Genomic DNA, 21,308 nt, shown 5'->3' on the forward strand with positions numbered 1-21,308 from the left:
TGGTTGGATGCCCTCATAAGAAGACAGGCCCGCTGCTGAGTGCCAAGGGACCAACAAGAAGAGGCCCCTGCACCCTCCACCTGGGCACACCTAGACATGAATTCCTACCCAGCACCCCACGACTACACCACCAGCTCACCATCACCCATTTTGCATTTGGAATTTTAGAGGAGAAGAAAATAGCAAGTTAGAGAAAGAAGAGCGATAGTGCTAAAACAACAAATCCATATATAGCACTCATTTTGTGCCAAATGCTGTTTGCTTGGGGCTTTCAAAGATGAACTCATTTCATCTGCACAGCTCTAGGAGCTAGGAACGATTATGATGCCCATTTTACAGATGTGCAAATGCATACACTTCATAGAGTTAAGAACCAGCTCAGTCTCACAATCAGGAAGTATAAGAAAAGAGGGAAGAGAGGCAGGTGAGCAGGGACCCGGGAGCAGGCACACGGGGCAGAATTTCCACAGAGGAAAACTGTGGCGTGCCCTCACGACCAACTGTACCCGCCGATCACCCAAGCTCATCACAAATGGCATTTCACAGAGTGCTACACTGTTTTGTACAGCCTACTCCAGTACTGAATAATTAAATATTTGCGTAACTAGATTTTAATTGAAAGAAATAATAAGTATGTCAAGCCTGTCAAATGGTACTAAAAGACAGACAGTAAAAAACATACTCCTCCCTCACGAGCCGCTGGCCAGGTGCCCACCGTGGAGGGTGGCCCTCTGGCCTGCACATCTGAACGTTCACCAGACAGCCCCGGCTTGTTGCTCTCTCTGCCCATTTCTTCTAGTTCTGTCCTTGTAGACACTAACAGGTTGGTACTCTCCTTAAAAATATGAACACATATACTCAATTTAATAAAGCGATAGATTTCCATTGCTAAGCAACATAAATGTGTGCACAGTTGAAGATCAGAGCCAGTAACTTAATAACAGTTATGGTGACTACAGTAAAACAGTAATTCCCAGATTATGTCTAATTTCCATTCCTATATTTCATTTGCTTGTGCATGCAAACAAACAAAAGTCATATGTTCCATTGCTGACACACAGGCTCTCAGAGGTGATAAGTAGCCATTCTCTTTTCTACCATTTATTCACTTACTCAACAAAACATTTAATGAGAAATATTATATGCTGAGGGTACAAAGCCTAAAATGGCATGATAGGTGCTCTCTTTTCTGAGATCAGCAATATAGTACAGTGTGAGCGACAAGTAATCATAATAACAGTAATGATGACGAAATAATAATGATGCAAGTCAAGATGCTGATGAGAACTCACACTTTCAGGGTTTGCTGTGTGCCTGTTCTAATTGCTGCACCTATGTGAAGTCATTCCAGCATCAGAATAACCCCATGAGGCTACTGTCATCCTCATTTTACAAAGAAAGAAATGGCTCAGAGAGCTGAAAACTCGGCACACAACTCCCCTCGGTCACTCAGAGAGCAGGGGGTAAACGGGCCTTCTGCACCAGGCACTAGCTCTGGTCTTTGGCCCTAACCATCACATGATATTGTGCCGGTAGCAGGCCTGTATAGAGTGTCCCAGAAACTCAAAAAAAGAGATGCAAGTCAGACTTAGGAGGTGGGAGAAGGGTATTAGGGAAGCCTCCAAGAGGAGGTGTTCCTTGAGTTGAATTTTTAAGTATGAATAAGACAATTAGATGACAGGGGTGTGGTGTGAGAAAGGGAATGCAGTATCTGAAGAGGTGGAGTCCAGAAACAGCCGATCCCTCTTGGAAACTATATTGTAGGCCAGTTGTGGACTGAGGTCACATTTCAAGGAGTAGACAGAGAAGCCTGGAGAGTCAGGCCTCTCCCTGTGCACAGGCCCTTATCCTGCTCAGTACTGGGATAGTTTCTTATCTCTACTGTACCTCATCCTGCCTCTTACAGAAAACTATCATTTAAAATTTTAATAATTTGGGGACCATGGTGGTATTGCTGGAGAGTATTTGCTGGAATAACATTTGTTGGAATAAGCAGCTCATCTCTGTGTAGTAGTGAGGCTCTTTCCTAAATTATTAATGAAAATATTATCAATCGATCAATGAAACTAAGTTACATTCACATTATAGCCACCCTTTCTTTTCTAAGCTGGCTATCAGTATTTATAGGATGAAACTGCTTTATTCACTACTGGTTTTAAAATTGGTATAATTTATTCTTCATAAATCTGGTGTGTGCAACATGTGTGTATGTGTGCATGACTGGAAAAGTTTAATATTATTTGTCCTGATAAGGTCCAAGTTAAACTGATTGCTCTATTTTTGCCTGGGTCATCTTTCTATCCCTTAAAAAACACAGGCCCTCCTGTGTCCTTTCTGAGTCTGTGTGTTTCTCTGCTTTACGTAGAGGCCTGGAAAAAAATGATCCTTCTAAGATAAAATCTGGCAATCCCTCATATACCCTGGGATACACATCAAGAGGTGCCCATGTTAGACTGTGCAGGCTTTCTGAGACCTCATCCAGCCATTTCCCACCTGTCAGAACTCTCCTGCAGTGTGATTCTGTGATCACAAATAACCCTTGTGTTGAACAGTTAAGATACTACTACTACCAGAAGTAAAGGAAGGAAAAGTAAACCGAGCATGAAAAGTGTTCTATTGCACTCATAAGCCAGTGTTTACAATTATTTAAAAAGTTGTTTTCTCCCCTCTTTGGCTCTAAAAATTTCTTCATGCTCTTTGTTAAGAATTTTCTGTAATTTTTTTTCTTCTTTGAGGATTATCCTAACATGGCACTTTTCCTTAAGAATCTTAAGATTCTGAAGGCATGTCAAATTTGTGTGTTCATCTATCCCGTCTTAATGTTGAAAAATGATCATAAAATAGCAACACTACACAAAACAATCATAAAATATGAGGGGTCCAAGACAGTTTTGAGAGCACCTAGTAGTCTACGACTTCTGAGATGTAAAAATTCTCTGTGGGAGAATTTGCTTATGGTGACACCAATTAAATCCTGAATTAAGTCTCCAATATGAATTGCCTGGTATTTTTTACATATCTGCTTTTAGCATATACCATAGTTACAATGGTGAACTCAGGTTATTTATTTTAGGAAAAGCCTTTAGAATATTAAATTTCATTCTGGCATAATGGTTAACATATTTTGCTCTAAAGAGAACTATTTAAGTTTTCTTCACCATCTATGGCTGTCTGAACTCAAAGTTGAGGTGCCAGTGCTCTAAACTTTCATGTGAGTTTGATAATTGTCTACACAAGACCAAGAAGGTAGATGATAATTAAATAATGACAAGGTCAAGTTTTTTTGTTTTGTTTTTTACAATAAAAACTGTGTTCTTTGCTTGTGCTATCTCTTCCCTTGTGTAGAGCTGAGTTATTAACATTTTTCTCACATTCCATCTGAGATTTTCAGCCAACAGTATCATTCTTAAACAACAACAGTAGCTTTTTCAGAGAGATTACACTACTTATTTTTCCTCATTTTGATAAGGAATGAACCACAAGTGTCCTTAAAAGTTGAGATTATCACTGGCACCCATAATATTACATCAGAATTTTAAAGCTGGAAGAAACTTTTGTTTTCACCAGATTCAGCCTCTGCCTCTTATAACTAGAATAATCTGCTCTCCCCCTAAAATGAAGCTATCGTTCTCTGCCCAAGCTCACTAATTAGCAGGGACCTTTGAGAGGGGCTCTGGGCTCCTACACTGGTGCTAATTCTCCCATAACACATGCCTCTCCCTCAGTGATTCGTTCCCTTAAAAAGGTTTTGCTTATTTTCTCTTGGGTTTGCTCCATTTTGAAGCAAATAACAAGTTGACTGGTAAAGTGGCAGCAAAAAGAGGGAAGACTCTTTTCTAAATGCATGTATTTCTCCACTACTGCCCTGAGATCCTGGAGCAGCCTGGTGTGACAAAATCTCACTGGACTGGGGGAACGTGAGTAATTCTTAGGATGCTCCTAACCAGCCTTGGGCCTTAGGCAAAGACATGTAGCTTTTCTAGGATTTTATTTTCCTCTTCTATGAAATGACAGTTGGGCTAAATGACCTCTGACCTCCCTTCCCTGCTTTAGAATTAAAACAATATTCCCAAAATACACTGAAGTCACTCAAGAGCTGCACTATGGTAAACCTACATTATGTCAACTCACATCAGTCATTCATTAGTGGGACATATCTAAAAAGTAGAACAAGCTTGATTAAGCAAAGAATGTCAAACTCAACCAACCTTATCAAACGGATTTGATATGAATAGGAAGTGTATTGTTCACATACCTGTTATGACTGAAAGCAACTATCAAGTATTTTCCAAATTGTCTTCTAATGAATCTAAAAGACTGTTTATATAGTGGAAAGAATTATTGTTATAGACTTTTCTTCTTTCCTTTTTCCTTGCTACAGTTGCTTTGAGTTGCTTGCTGTTCAATAGTACTCTATACTTCCCTACATAGTGAAGAATACACTTAAAGATGAGGGAAAAAAGGATTTTAGGATTTTTGTTATATCCTCATTATTTCACTGGAAACGATGCATACCCTTGCTCATTTTCATTAATGCTCCCCTTCTTTCTTTATTTCTTCTTCCCTCTCATTATCCTTCTAACAGGATAATGTCCTTTCATTGTCCATTTTTCCTCATTTCTCTCTTATCATTACCCTACCTACCTCATTCTGGCATCCCACTAATTTTCCCTTTAGGCTAAAAATTAAAGAATCTAAAACATTTCTGTAAATTGCTGAAAATGTTTTTTTTTTTTCTTTCAGATAAATATTCAGCAATAACTTGTAAAGCCTTTATATATTTACCTTCTGGTTTTGAACAGAGGAGAATTAATTTTAAAACATTAAAAAATTATATCCTTTAAGATGAAACAACACATTATTTACTAAATTAACACTTTATTCTGATTTATACTATTTAAATCCATTAAAGGGAAGATGAAAAAAGCTCATAAAACAAGATAATTTTAAGGTTCCTTAACTTAGAAATTCACATGTGAAAAATAATTTAGTCACAACTAGACTCTGAGAAGCATCAGTTTCCTTCTATCTCAGAAAATTCCAAGGTCCTCTGCCATCTGAGACCAGCAGCAGCAACTGAAGTTTGAGGCCTCCCACAGTGGGCACAGCAGTAATCTCCCACCCACCAACGGTGCACATTTTGTCAAGCTCAACAAACACTAATTTGAGTGTTAATCTTCTGTGTGAAAGGCACTAATCATGAGTCAAACAAACAAGCCACTTGAGTGTACAACTGTCAACATGACCAAGATCTGCTCACACTGGATCAACACCAAGCCCTAGCCAACTGCCGAAGCGCCACAGACCCCACTGCCCACTGCTGCTACGTCACATGGCTCTGTTAGCACAGCCTGGACAAAGCATTCCTTGACGGTAAGTACAGGGCAGTCCGAAAAGAATCTCAGATCAAAACTGCCTTTGGAGCCCCACTGCCACTGCCTTAGGAAAAGCCCTTCCTGCCTCTGCGTCTTGGCTGGCCCTTGCTGGTCTCCCTGACCCCCATGCCTCCCCTCACTGGTCTACCCTCCCTGGCTCTTCTCTTATTGGCAAAAACCAAAGAGAGGTGGTCATGCCACCCTTTTGCTTCAAAACTTCCATTGGCCCCTTGCCAAATGAGGCCAAAACAAGCTGTAGCATCAGAGAGGACACGGCACTATCTTGTGCTCCAATCACTCGCTAGCAGTGAGATCTTTGGCCATGGGCAGGGAGTGCCTCATAAGAGGGACAGAATTAGCGTGAGGGAGTGTGTGTGTGTGTGTGTGTGTGTGTGTGTGTGTACACACATGTATAAACCACCTGGCACATAGTGGTTATTAAATGTACATTATTTTCCTCCCTTTTCCTATTTGATTGCTGGAGTAATTTCAAATTTCATAATATGGCATAATAAGCCCCACCCTCTGAACCAAGCTGCGCTGCTCTAACACCTTCTTTCACTCTCCCATCCCTACCCCCTCGTTAGAGACATCAGTGTTCACAAACTCACCAGGTGCCTCCAGGAGTCTGTGTCTTGCACTAGGATGCTCTTTACCCTTTCCCCCCTTGAAAATGTACACTCATGATTTAACAGCAACCTCATGTCTTTCCCAAACTCCAACAAGTTACAGCTCCTTTCTGCCTCCACCGCATATTCATTCATTCGTTCATTCATTCACTCGCTTACTAACTCACTCACTCAGCAATTCTACTTTGTGATTAGAAGCATGGATTCTAGAACCAGCAGCCTGAATCAAATCCCAGGTAGGTCACTCACTTACTGTGTAAACTTGAGCAAGTTACTTAATCTCTGTGGCCCAGTGTCTTTAGCTAAAACACAGTTAAAAAAAAAAAAAACAAACCCTATTTTAGGAATTCTTGACATACCGTAGGAAAACAATTAAGTGTGGAAGGTAAGAGTCTTGGGTTTTTGTCTTGGTTCTACCTTTTGTTATATGAATGAACTTAGGCAAGTCGATGAAATCAGCACTAACTCTTGACCTTACTGAGTTATCCAGCATCACCTTCTATGTAAAATGAGGGGACTGAACTGAATAGTCTCTCTAAGGTCTCTTCCATGTTAACAATTCTAAGATTTTTCTCTTAATCTGTCTATTTATAATCCTTCAGAGCTATTTATGTAAGTTTTTCTTGCATTAAAGTGCCCACAGAATTCCTTTAACACATGCCACATCAAATGTTACTTCCTTCAGATGGGAACACTTGTACAAAGGGATTTCTAATAAAGTCCAAATTGTGTCCAAGTATTAAGGTATTCTGATTGCTAATGGTAAAGGGTTAGGAGCCCAACAAATCCAAGATTACAGGAATTTGATGTTTATGGGGTTTTTTTTTACATGTCAAGGAGTCCAAAGTATTACCTGCCAAGGATCAGAAGTTGGTCAACCAAACATCATTTCCTATCATTCACATCAAGATTAACATCCTTCAAGTGTGAAAACATGATACTAAAGTCATAAAGACATTTCAGACCTTCATGAATGAAAGAATTTTAAAGCCAGAGGAAACTTTAGGATTTTTAAGATATATATTCTCTGTTTATGTCTGATACTAACTTTAAGTATTAATCCATATTGTAACAATGGGAGAACTAAGAACAATTTACTTCCCTATAGAAATAGTTGCATTTTTATTATTATAGAAGGCTTGGGGGCTCAAAAGTATCACATAACAGGTATGAATAAATTCATCTTTACTGTCTGTCGAGTCCATATACCTAGTTTTTATTATGTGGCTTTAAATGTAGTTACATGCGCTTGTAGATGTCTAGATCTAATCTTATAATAAAGTAGTCATATGACTGATGCCATAAATGAGGTGTGACACTAAAGTAATATGATTAATTTTTAAGCAAATATATCAGAACTTAACCATAGATATTAACTAGTCCTTTTTAAAGTACTGAAGTTATCTTGATAATATTCTTATGGGTTCATCTTTATCTCAAAACTCCTGTTTTAGAATTATCTACCTTTTTGTGTGTGTGTGTGTGTGTGTGTGTGTGTGTGTGTTCGTGGTAAAACCTTTTGTTAGGGTGAATTAAATTTGGAGAAACTACCAAAAAGTCAATCAGCTATGCATCAGGGCAAGTATAGCATAAAGTTAGGTAGAATCTAGCTTTGCTTTAAAACCTTTCAACTAGGCTGTATGTTTGAATATTTTCCATAATGAACTGTAGAGAAAAATATCAGGGCTAAATTTAATGAATAAAATGGGAAATCTGTTGGGTAATAGACCGACTCCATAAAATAACGTAAATGAAACAACTAAACTAAGAATTTATGAGCTATGATGTAGATCTAAATATAGAAAATTACAGAAGAGATGTTCTCAACATGTTTCAAACAATGGCACTGCTTTTAGATCAGCTGTGTCATGTTAAAGGGGAGTTCACGTATTTAGATCTCTACATTCCCACAATCATATTCTTTATAGAGCATGGAGTCAACTTTATGACTTCCCTCAACTATGAGATGCTAGATCAATGTGTATCCCTGAAGTAGTTCTCTCATCCCTCTACTAAAGTATGCTTTCTGCAAGGACTATGTAGCAAGAATGGAAATTTGATCAAACGTGGAACTGACTGATGCTGGCATTCAGCCCTGAATTCATTTAAATTATGATACCAAATACAGTAGAAAGGGACCAAGACTTATGAATGGATACTTCCTGTCTTTGCACAGCTCTGAACCCCAAGGGGTGCCCTAAACCATAAGTCTTACAACCACAAAATCTACTCTTCCTTTTTTCTGTTCCCTTTTCTCTTTTGGAACCCATCAAATCCTTCATACATAGCTACTTCCCTGAGCCAGTTCTGGTGTAACATTTAAAACTGGAGAATTATGCTGGGAGGTTAGCACCCATTCCATCACAGAACTGTAAAACTCTTCTGAATTCAGAAAAACTATGGTGGTATCATTAAAGGCTTCAGAAGGAAAAAAACAATTCCAATTTCCCTTTCAACTCATCAAAAAAAAAAAAAAAAAAAGGTGGACTACAGCCACCAACACTGTGTGAAGCAACAGCTCTGCCAAAACTGTGAATAATTAACAGATTTGAAAATATAAGTAGCTTAAGCCAATCATACATTTGGCAGAGATAAAAGTTGACTGTGGTAACTTGTTACTACAAGTGCCCTCTTCTTCAAAAACATGATTTCCCACCTGTCCCTCACTGACTACACAGCGTTGATTCTCTGTCCACATTTCCACAAGCTGCGAGGGTGCATCTGAAACCCCAGAGAAGGTAACAGGATATTTATAACATTTTGTACTCAGAGCATTTCAGATAGTTCTATGTAAAAGAACTTTTTTATGATTTAAAATAAATTACCTTATTTCTCCAGGTATATATTCTTCTTTCACCTAGACTAGATGACAAAAAAATATCTAAATTTCCCCTTTTACTATAATAGAGTGTTTTAAACTTCTACATGGGGACTCCCTTGAAACACAACACCTTTCTTCTTCACACATGCGTAAACACTGGACAGAGTTGGAGCATGTATTTTAAGAATGAGTGGTGTCACTCATTTAATGTCCTCCTTAGGGAAAAAAACTTATACACCAACTTCTTATCAAACTCAGAATGCACAAAATGAAAAACCAACAGATTCGTAGTATGTATGAATAACTGGCTACTCACATGTTTCGCTGCTTTCAAAAATCCATTTTAAATTTAAGTATTAGTGGAATAGCTTAGGAAACTTAGTTCATCAGTGTATTTAACCCTATACATATCATTCCTCGAAGCCAAAATGGTACGTATTCACCTTTACATGGAATTGTCTTAAAATGATGGGGATTTGTATTATTTTCCAGCCTTTTGTGTGTGTGAAAATCAGGCTAATTTTTTTCCTACCCACTTTCATTCTCTCTTTCAACTATTTCTTTTTTTTTTTTTTGCTACTTTCACATGATTCTCCTTAATTTTTACTTCCTTAATTACCTGCAGACACATCTTTTTTTCTGTTATTCTTTAAACAAGCTACACTTAGAAGTAAATGCACTGTGTTTCTTTTAAGACATGAAAGAGAGTTTCACCTTTGATAGTATACATCTGTTCCTTTCTATGTTTATGTGATGGTGGTAATAAAAGATTTTTCAAAAATGTCTCAGGGCTCAAGATTTTATTTTTTAAATAATTCATAGGCAAGACTTGTAACTGGTACAAAAATAATTCTGCTGCTCAGACGTAAAGGAATCATGTTTGATGTTTAATAGCCAGGATTCTATTTCCTACTCATGGTTGTTATTTGAATAATGACACAGTCTAGATGCAGGGTAGTTAAGTCTGCAGAAAATAGCAAGGTCACTCTAAATTCTAGAGAGCTTTCGGTTCCTCCAACAGTCACTCATGTTAAAATGAGGCCTGATCAGTTTTCCTGTTTGAGGCAAGACACAATGAGTGCCCAAAAACATCCAAATCAGATAAGCAAAATTCTGGGGGTTGGTGCTCCACTCTCTACCTCTCTCCTGCCTAGAAAAAAACCTACTGATCTCTTCTGACTTAGGAAAGGATTAAATAATGATTTAGTAGAAGCTGACATTTATAGGACTCAAAAAAAATGTGTTGGCAGAATACCTGTGGCTATCATGGAATGAGGCCAAAATATTTGAAGGGCTTCTTTTGCCCTTGACTTCAGAGAGATTTTACCAGAAAGTCAGAAGTAAAACAGGGCTCCAGCTTAGGACCAACGAAGTTACTCAAGGTATCCTGGGTTAAGTTGGTGCATCCTATCCTTCCCTGGCAATCACGACGCATGCCGATGTTTACACCCAATGGTGATGGCCATTATCTTGGGCTTACAGGCCTCTGTACACAGTCTGTATATGCTGACTTTTAGGAAACTACAACATTACAGAAACATGCTGATTTTTACCCTTCATGTTGAGTGATTCCATTCAATTATTCATTTGACAATAACAGCACAAATTATAATAACATAAATCCCATATTTATGGTGAGTCTACCATGTGTCAGGCCATTTTACATTCAATATACATACAATATGAAAAATTTTAAACATTTGACTAAGAATTAATAATGACACTGTGGAAGCTTCTTATAAATTAAATATTTAATCCGTATTTTTTTTTTTAACTCTGCTATTCATTATTTCAAGACTGTTAAATTCTCCTAGTGCTCAAGCTGCATCACTTTGAGTTCTGAGGGTCTTACTAGGCGAGCTACAATTTCAGACAACTAAATAATAACCTAGGTGCTAATGAAACTCGGGATTGCCGAAGGTTCATTACTTACAAACAGGGAGCAGCTGAGGGACTAAAGGAACAAACACCATCTTCCTGTAGGAAAATGACACTTCGAGCCTGAGTTTAAGTAAACTGGATCACTGTCCATGCCTCATGTCATGTTTTTTAAATTGCATATGGCACAGTACGTATTTCATGGCTATATTTCAGGTAATAGTTCCCTGGTCCACGGCATAGGCCAGGCTAGCAAAGAAATGTGCACATGGGGTAAGAGAGGAAGGAAAGAGGTTCCAGCTTTCATGTATTCTGCTCACTGCAGGAACAATACATCTATACACTCACTGTGCAAATTAATTAAATTCAGTCTTTTAACCACAGGTTAGTTTATGTTGAATAATTCCACAAGGAACCTAAGAAAGAGCTTAGACATGTGTTGCAAACAAAAACACTAGAAACAGTTCAGAGGATTTTGAAAAAAGGAGCCTAAAAAACACCATCTCCACTAACTAATTTCAAAACATCACAGAATGAAATGATAAACAATCTTAATTAAATTATCAGAAAGGTGAGTGTAGTAATTTAATGGCAAAGCTTTATTCAGAATTCCCCTCTTTGAATTGTAAATAAAAAAGAGAGTACCACGTCTAATGCAGAGTTTTTGCAATACAGTGTCACATGGATTTTAAACACCCAGTCCCAACCTGAAATGATACTAGGAATAGAAATGAGTTCCATAGTAATTGTTAAGTCATTAATCCTTATTATAGTAATGTAACATCAGAATAAAGTCTGAAGTAAATCTTTACAGAAAATAATCCCTACTTTCCTAAGAGTAAATGAGTTCTACTCCCTCCTGTCCACAAGGTCAAGTGGACATTTGTTCCAAAGGCTGAAGTCACAGTGCCTCAGAATCTCAAAGTATGAAAGAGTTTCTCAAAATCAACCTGTGTTCTAAAGTCTTCTCTTTTAGCCGGTGAGGGTATATTTATATGCTGGCAGGTTACAGTTCTAATGGTAACTGGAAAATTCTGCTCTTGGCCATTATCAGTAGCAATAACCAGGAAGCAGCTGAACTAACCAATCTGTTGGACTGTCTTTAGCAATCGCTCCCTGCCTGGATCTTCAGGTATCTTCCCAGGTCTATACCCCACAGACAGTTCCATGCAAACTCACCATTTGAACACTGCAGATACTTTCCTGTTTCACTGATGGAAACACTAAAACATCAGGAGGCTAGGAAACTCACCCCCAAAACACAGAACTTACAAATAGTAGAGCAAAATTTCTGGTCTTCTGATTTCAAGTTAATATACCTTCCCCCAAAGAGCAAGCAAAGGAAGGAGCTTTCTTGGAACTGTCCTTACTGTTTATACCATCATGAATGAATTGAGCCAAAAAAAAGAAACAAAAATTGGAACCTATTGCTGGCTTTCCCCTGGAGACATTATTTAAACATCTAAGTAACATCCTGTGTTAAAAATAATTTGTATTTGTATCATGTAACATACTACTATTTATGTGTACATGAGTATGCATAAGCATATTAGACATTAATATATGAAATATAGTTATTTCAAAGAAATAAAAACATTTTCAAAGTGTTTTAATTCATCCAAGGACACAAATAAAATTAGTCATAAGCTCTTTTCAGATAATTTGGAATCTAGTCCTTTGACTCATTTTCAATGATGTTATAAGCAAATTAATGTACTTATCAATTATTACTTATCAGGTAATGAAACCAAAAACAAAAACAGATTGTGATATAAGAGCAAAGACATGCTTTAAGCATCTTAACTGTATTTAAATCCATAATGTAAGTCAGTTTGCTCTTTCAACTTAGGGATCGTAGAACAGCTAATTAATCACTCAACCGCTAACAAATGTTACTCAGGCTTCACTTGGCAATTACGTGGTCATTCAGAGAATCAAAGGCAATTAAGTAGCTGATCAATGAGCTCTCCTCTTCAATGGGTAACAAAGACTCCCAAGTTTTATCTCCTGTTCTTCTAAATAAAGTAGAGAAAACATACATTTTTTTATCAGCATATTACGCTGAAAAAAACTTGAAACTCCAGTATCTTTCAACATTTTAATATAGATTAAATTCCATGTGTTAATGATCATATCTACAATATAACAAAGTGTTAACTAAGTATTAGAAACTAGGTTTAGGAAAAAGAATCCCTTCACTGAATAAGATAAGGAAAGCAGACCAATAGCTAAGCAATTATTCAGCCTACTGAAAACAGCAGTGTGATGAAACTACCCGGCTCTCTGTTTTTCTAATCTATAAATTATTTTAAATCCCTTGTAAAATGATTTCAATAGGATTTCAAACAATGGTTTTCAAACACTCAGGTAGAAGAACATTTCTGCTGGCTACTGATACCTTTATAACTCCTGAGTTAAACCACTTCTGTGGATCACAGAGCGCTTTATAGTTTCCCCAAAGAAAGTGAATCTGTTTGAAATATGAGTATTTAGAAAGTTCGCCTCTCTTGCAGAATGTAGTCAAAGAAGAGAGCAGAGTAGAGTGATAGGGGTTTCTATACTAAGCGGGCTTTGAAAATTAAAAGCAAAGAAGTATATGTTCTTGTATTATACAGTCACCCTAATAAAAGCAATAAAACACATCCGGGGGATGCTTGACATGAACAATTTCATAAGCCCGGTATCGATCCCCCGATTCTTTTCAAGGGAGGCTCTTTACAGTAACCCGTTCCCTTGTGCATTTCCTATCACCTCACTCTCCTAAGCCTTGAACTACATATAGGAGAGCGTGTAATTTCATGTTTTGTGACAATTTATTGTAACTTATGTCCTATTATAAAGTTTATAAATATAGTCAGAACTAATGCAAGTGCATGAGTAAAGCAGATATAATGAAGCAACATCTCAGAGTTGACAGGGAAACTGGACTTGGAATTGGAAGCCAGGCTAGATTTTAGTCTCCCTTCCAGGCTAAGTTAGCATAAAAATAGATAGTGTCTGTGAAAGTGTCTCAAGAACAACACAAGACTACCCAAGTATTAGAAATTATAAACCAGAGAGTAAAAACACCTACATCTGCCATCTTCCCAATACTCAACACCTTATTTCCTTGATCCAGTACTTAAAGAGCCATCAGATTAATGAATTAAGTAAAATCAGAATAACATAATCGTTAGTTGAGATTTTTTTCCCTACCGAAAAGCACTGATGTAAAGAGGGAAAGCCTGTGCTCTCACTTCATATTAATTCCCTGTATTGATATAAAAACCTGAATGTGGCAAGAATCATCTGGCAAGAAGCTCAAGCTCACCTTCTGGATCTTGTATTTGCCTCACCTAACATCTGGAGCATGATAAGTTTTTTTTTTTTTACCTTTTATACCTTCATTTTGACAGCTTGAATTGTTTTTGTTTTTGCTGTGAAATATCTATAAAAACAAAACTGAAACAGCTCAGTTGCTTTCTCTGTGTTGCACTCTGCAGTATTTCACTAATATGGAAATCTTTTCATTATTTCTGATAAAGGTACTAAATCATTCTTTGCTTTCATGATCACTCATCATCAAATATTTATGGGAAGCTATTATATGCAAGGCGCCACACTAGAAACTAGTCATACAAAGATTAAGATGAATATATATATTCTTACTGGTTTATCGCATAAAATTATCAGCAGAGTCAGGATGATTTTAGATGACTTCAAGAACAAAGGAAGAAGGGTTGATAGTACAGTACAGCCTTAATGTTTGACACCAAAATATAGATGGCATTCATCATCTACAAAATGACCCTTCACACCACTTACTGGGGGCATTATACTGAAGAGAATGAGACAGGTTTGGTTCCTTTTGAAAAGGAAGAGATTTCCCACTGTCTGATGAGGATGTAGTTTCCCTTAGTTAATGTGTAGGAAAGTAGTAGATTGGCTTAAGAAAATATTGAGGGCAATTAATAATTCTAAAACAATCCATAGAAACTTTGGGGTTATGTTAGACATCTCAAATAGTTATAGAGCTTGCAGTACCTTCAGGATACAAATAGAACAGATAACTTTAAAACAAACACAATGTGCATTTTAGTTAAGCTTTGTACCATTTTTCCTTACAAATCCTAAATACCTCTATTCAACCTGAGTCTTAGCAAAGAAAGAAAGAAAAATCTATTTTGAATTTCAAAAACTTTTGTAAACAATCTGGGCCTCCAGGATATGCTTTAAAAATACCTGTTAGGGGCTTCCCTGATGGCGCAGTGGTTGAGAGTCCGCCTGCCGATGCCAGGGACACGGGTTCGTGCCCCGGTCCGGGAAGATCCCACATGCCGCGGAGCGGCTGGGCCCGTGAGCCATGGCCGCTGAGCCTGTGCGTCCGGAGCCTGTGCTCCGCAACGGGAGAGGCCACAACAGTGAGAGGCCCGCATACCGCAAAAAACAAAAAACAAACAAACAAAAAAACCAAACAAAACCTGTTAGATTAAATTGAATGTTTAGATTTCTCACTGAAGTCATAAAATGATACAGATGATGGAAGAAGTTGAACTGATATTCAAACGCCCAACATTACACTGACTTCAGGTTTGTCACTATTGCAAAATTAAATGGAGAAGTTGATCAGCTCTATTTAGTGAGTCAGTATAATGAATATATCTGAACAATCCTGAATCCATTTTATTACCAGCAGGTGTGTTTGCCAAAACAAAAACACACCTTCTGTTTTGATATTTTGTCTTTTCTTTAGATTCATAACACTGTTAAGAATTTATATGTGAAGAAAAATACAACTAAACTAATTTATTTGACATAATATTAAACCTACAAAGAAAACAGTCTGGGGTGAAATCTGAACATATGAGGAATCATCTTATGATACTTTTATACTACCTACTTTTATAACAGATGAGAGGATGAGAGGATTTTAAATATGTAGCAGAAACTCCTGAAAGTATCACTATAACATTACTTTATATGGATAAATGTTTTCTTACAATTAAACTTATAATCATGCCAAGAGTATATCTCCTTACATACTGACTCACAATTTACTAAAGTCAGTTTTTGAGTAATATGTAGTGTATCTGCAAAGCATACAGTGAGATTCTAGACTATGGAACAGATCACTTTAACAAAATCGAACATCACCTGTAATGTAGAGGTAAATCACATTATTTCTGCTTATTTATTTTAAAGAATAAATAAGCTTTTACCTTTTGTACTGAATTTTATGTACCTGAAATGGTAGAGCATCAATAATTTGGAGATTTACTTCTCAGAATTAACTCAACCATGGATTTTAGTTGACTGTTCTTAAAACAAAAATCCCAATTTCCCATTTACCAGAAGGTTGTAAGGTGCTCCACCAGCAATGGTCTTATTGGGACTGAATATCCATATATGCTGGTATGTTTTTACTGGAGGCAACACAGTGCACCTGATTCGAACCTCAGTTCTGTCACTCACCAGCTGGGTGATGTCCGGCCAAGTTACTTAACATCTGTGTTCCTCAGTTTCTTCTGACAATATCAGTATGCACCTCACAGGCTTGACATGACATGACATTCTTCAGAATATTAGCAATACATCTCACAAAGGTGCTAAGAGGTTTAAGTGAAAAGTTCCTAGAAAAATACCTCACATGTAGAAGCTCTAAAATAAATTTATTTAAATATGTGCATATCACTTATATAGGACCAAAATCTGAGTCTGAATAATGAAGAATATAGTTATAAATAGTTCAAGACTTATATAAGTCTAAACACATCCTTGAAATTCATATGACAATAAAGCTAATGATGATTATTAGTTTCAGAGGATGTCTTTGACATTTCTTTTTTTAAAATTGAAGTATAGTTGATTGCCCTTGACATTTCTTGAATGAAGAAAAATCACATATACTATCAACCAAACCATTGTTTGACTCCATGATAAAATTATTTTTCAAAAGTGTTTTGCTTAGTGCCCAAACATACACTCTCACTGACTAAGCCATTCAGTATTAAGATAAAAAACCGCAATGCTCAGTATTTTGACCAAAAAAATGGCAGAAATCCCTTCTCCCTTTCTATCATTTAAATATGTTACAATGAAAAAAAATGTTATCTTCCATAAAACAATAATGACCTAAAATCCCTAATGGAAAGAGCAACAGAACACATGGTTTGCATTTGCCCACATTCTACAGCAATCCACTCTCCACTGCACTGCCTCTAGCATCTCAGCAGGTTTGCCTGGGAAATATATTGGTCTGCCTCAACTAGAAAAAACATAAAACATAATCTTGACTGTTGTTTCATTCATTTTATAAGAAAAATTCAGTTGTCTTATATCCAGAAACGCAGTCTTTATAACATGTTCTGTACTGACATTTTTATACCATTTTTCTTTAAGTGTCATATATTTCAATTGGCTTTAGAGTTAAGAGTTATTGCTCAAAAGTCACTGCTTCCCTTATGGAATCTAGGGAATTTGGATCAATGTGTAAGTGGTATTAAGAACACATGTACACTGTTTAAGGATTTAGAACTTATCATTGGTCCGGAGATAGACACCTAATCTGTTTCCATTTGAAAGGGAAAAAAAAGAGGATTCTCTAATAATGTTTTAATGTCACTTTTCTTAGAATTATAGTCAGTCATTCAAGACCAAGCAATATTCTTGCCTACTATATATAACATATATATATATATATATATACACACATATATTCCCCAAAGATCACATGTACTTTTTTTTTTTTGCGGTACGTGGCCCTCTCACTGTTGTGGCCTCTCCCGTTGCGAAGCACAGGCTCCAGATGCACAGGCTCAGCGGCCATGGCTCACGGGCCCAGCCGTTCCACTGCATGTGGGATCTTCCTGGACCGGGGCACGAACCCGCGTCCCCTGCATTGGCAGGCGGACTTTCAACCACTGCGCCACCAGGGAAGCCCCACGTGTACTTTTATTAAACATTGTTTTCCAACTTTGCATCCGAAGTCTAGGATTAATTTTAATCATATTAGAAAAACTAGTAGAGTAGAGTAAAAGAGTGGTTAGTTCAACTACTTGTACTAACTTGAAAGTTAATCATCTGTTCAGTGTTCAGGGCTCAATGTGTGAAAATGAATGACCAAAATGATCTAACAAAACTCTCCAGTGTTTTAAAGCTACATGTGCACAATAGCCACTTATTTTAATTATTAATCATATACTTATATTAAAATACCCATAAATAATTGAAGCTATGATTAACTTTCTTACAAACAGTTCATGAATAGGCATGAGTATAGAGGTCATCAGTGTATAGGAATCATCCCCATCTATGGGTACTCTCTTTCCTCTGGCAGAAAGAAAGCAAGAAAACATGACAAGTTTAAGCCTTGTCCAGTGTTCCCAAATGTCAGAGATCAGAAACTGTTTTGTCCTGCCAATCTAACCTGACAGTTATGAGTTCACTGTAAATGGCTTTTGTGATTTGCATCATGTAATTTAAACTTGTCACTATTCAGTAATTAAAAGGGAAGAAAGGTCTGGGGTTTGGTATTAAAATTTTGACAGAGACAAATATATTGTTTCAGAAATATGTTTAGCAACTTTTCCAGGAAAAAACAATAAACCAAAAACCCAACATAGTTCTGAGAATTATATTAAAGACTAGCCCATTATAACTTTGCAAAAGGAAGTTTCTTACCACAAACCAAATGCATTTCTCTAAATGTACACGGTCTCATGAATTATAGAGATGTTCTCTACTATGTACCACTAGCCACCACAAGCTCATAGACAGTGAGAAAAAGAAAGGAAGGAAGGAAGGAAGGAAGGAAGAGAGAAAGAAAGAGAGAGAGAGGGAGAGAGAAAGAGGGAGAGAGAGAGGGAGGGAGGGAGGAAGGAAGGAAGGGAGGAAGGAAGATTGATTTAACTGGCTTCATCTTACGAGCTTACGGTTTTCCGGGTACATTTCTTGGACTGTACTATGCCCACTGAGCTGATGTGACGACCAGTTTGCTGATTTACTCTGCATGTTCTAGAGTTGATTCAAACTCCAGGCTTGCTGTGATCTCAAAAGGGGAGCCATGCTCAGATCAGCTGCAAAAAGGCCCCGGGGACAAGAACTGCCGTGAACCAGTAGGAGCTCTACCCTGAATCAACAGTAGCACACAGGGGCTAGACGAGCTTATTACTCCGCTTGAGGCAGACCGGGGGAAGGCTTTCTCTACCTACTCCCCTCAACAGTGCCATTTTCTCACGTCTGAGCTTGTGAATAAAGAACAAGAGCCAAGTGTGTCCAGCCCCTCTGTTTAACCTGCCAGCGTTAGTCCACTACAGAGTTCCAGGCAGCAAGAAAGGCTGAGGCCAGGGCTGGGAAGTGAGGATTCAAGTACAGCCACCACGGAGCTGCATACCTTTTAGCCTAAATGGACCGAACCAAAGACAAAGACATATGGGAAATTGAATACATGACAAAAATGCCGTTAGGGAAAATGTTAGACACCTTAGTCAAAAACAAATCATTAGAGAGTCAAATATTCCGAAGTAAAAAGTACAGTAGAAAGTACTTTAATTCTAAAGCGGGGAAGGCCTTTCAAAGTATAACACAAAGCTCTCTCTGAAGGTCTGAATTTCCCAAGCCAGCAACTGGGTCTCTGCACTCCTAGTACTCGCTCACTTTATCTGGACTAATCTCCAAGTCTGTCTGTCCCATCCTGCAACTTTAACCGGACTACACAGAAAGACATCTCAGGATATGAGAGCAGTGGCCTCTGGACACCATCCTACAAAGACACTGGCAACAAAATACAAAAGTTCAAGTTACCCTTTAGAAGTCCTAAAATAGTTTTACTTAAAGTAAGTGCCAAGTGACGCTGTGATTTAGGACACTCTTCATACACATTTCTTTTGCCAAAGAGATCAAAACATTTTGCTATAACATCCTATAAAAATTAGTAAAAATGAACAATTTTTAAAGTTTTCATTGGAAGTGTTCCCAAACCATGAGTGCAATCCGAATTGTACTGATGCCACCACAATGAGACTAAAATGGTTAGGTGCTCTCTACAATGCCCCTAGGACTGTAGCTATAAGTTATCCTCAACCCCAACCTCTGATGTGAAAAACAATCTGTGAACACTGGTAATCTTCCCTGATTAAAGGGTTAAATCTTATCTTATGGAAACCCCCCAAAATGTTTGCTGTCATATGTCATTTATTATATGAAAGAAATGCACGTCAGTGCAGAAATTCCCATTATAGGTTTTATTAACTGGAAAGCCATATTCCCTCTTATTGGGACATATCTGATAAAGACACCAACTGTGCATGGTCTGTATGCCCATGTGAGGAACAAGTAGGAAAAGGCAAAGCAGTGAGTATTTGCAACAAGTTAAATCTCCACATTTTAACTAACCACTTGGGAAGAACTGAAAAGGTCATGACATATCTAGAAAAACTATAAGCTGATTTGGAACAACAGATAATATATGGCAAGCTAGTCCTAGCCTTTACTAACGTTAAGAATCTGGATTTTCTCCCTGGAAGAAAGAGTATGAATGATGTCCTCAGATTTATATTTTAAGATATTAACTAGTAAATTTATTTTTAAATAAAAACATCATTCAGGGAAAATATCTAAACATAAAATGAAACGTACGCTATTAAACCTTCTATTACTAACTAGCCACATTTTGTAAAAAAAAAATCTTGTACAAATAGTTAGCATTTACTATACCTCTGACAACACACCAAGTGCTTCACAAGACAGTTCACAAAGAAAGGCAGTGTCCCAATACACACCTCATGGGTTTGTTGTGAGAATTAAAAATAGTTATTCTGTGAAAAACAGAACAACGTCTTAGACATTGGAAACATTCAGTAAGTATTAGTTCCCAGTATCTCATTTAATCCTCTCAACAAACACTGACGGCCAAGAGATATTGAATAACTTGCCTAAAGTAACATCACCTTACTCCAGAGCCTATGCTCCTAATCCCACTCTTCCTGAATATAAATAAATAGTATATAGGCTCCTTCCTCTCTTCCTCTTTCTCTCTCACCATACACTCTACATAAACAGAACAGTCTGTATATGAATGACATATATTTATATATTACACACATGTAAATGCTGGAAGAAAATGCCTGCTGAGTGGTGGGATTACATATTTTTATAGCGTCACTTACCATATTTTCTACACATAACATGTGTTCCTTTCATAGTCATTTATTTTTCAAAGATCTTCAAAAAACTTAAATCATGAAAACCTTAAGAAATTTTAAGTGCCTCATATTATCTACCATCAAAATCAGCGAAGATTCTTTTTTAGTAAAAGCTATTATTATAGCAAATTATTCCTTTAAGCGCTGAAAGTTGTCCTAGTAGATAAAAGGAGTTTGTCTTACACCATTCCAGATGTCCTAATTTCTCATGGGTCAACAGCATAACAATTGCTTTTAATATTATTTGGAAACATCCACAGGGCACCCTAGAATGTGGACCAAAGACAGGTCAGTCCCTGCTCTAGGCAGAGAAGGGAGGGAGATCCCTTCTCCCTCCACAGGGAGATCAGCTCGGTGCTTTGTGACCACCTAGAGGGGTGGGATAGGGAAGGTGGGAGGGAGACACAAGAGGGAGGAGATATGG

The 21,308-nt window shown here is 37.4% G+C and overlaps 1 protein-coding gene across 1 annotated transcript in view; it reads right to left on the reverse strand.

The window, feature by feature from the left end:
• TOX (thymocyte selection associated high mobility group box) overlaps window positions 1–21,308 on the reverse strand; it is a 297,453-nt gene that overhangs the window by 224,023 nt on the left and 52,122 nt on the right. The gene's annotated exons all lie outside the window — the stretch shown is intronic.

This window comes from Leucopleurus acutus (genome assembly GCF_964270905.1).
Source record: "Leucopleurus acutus genome assembly, chromosome: 17".
Lineage (NCBI taxonomy): Eukaryota > Metazoa > Chordata > Mammalia > Artiodactyla > Delphinidae > Leucopleurus > Leucopleurus acutus.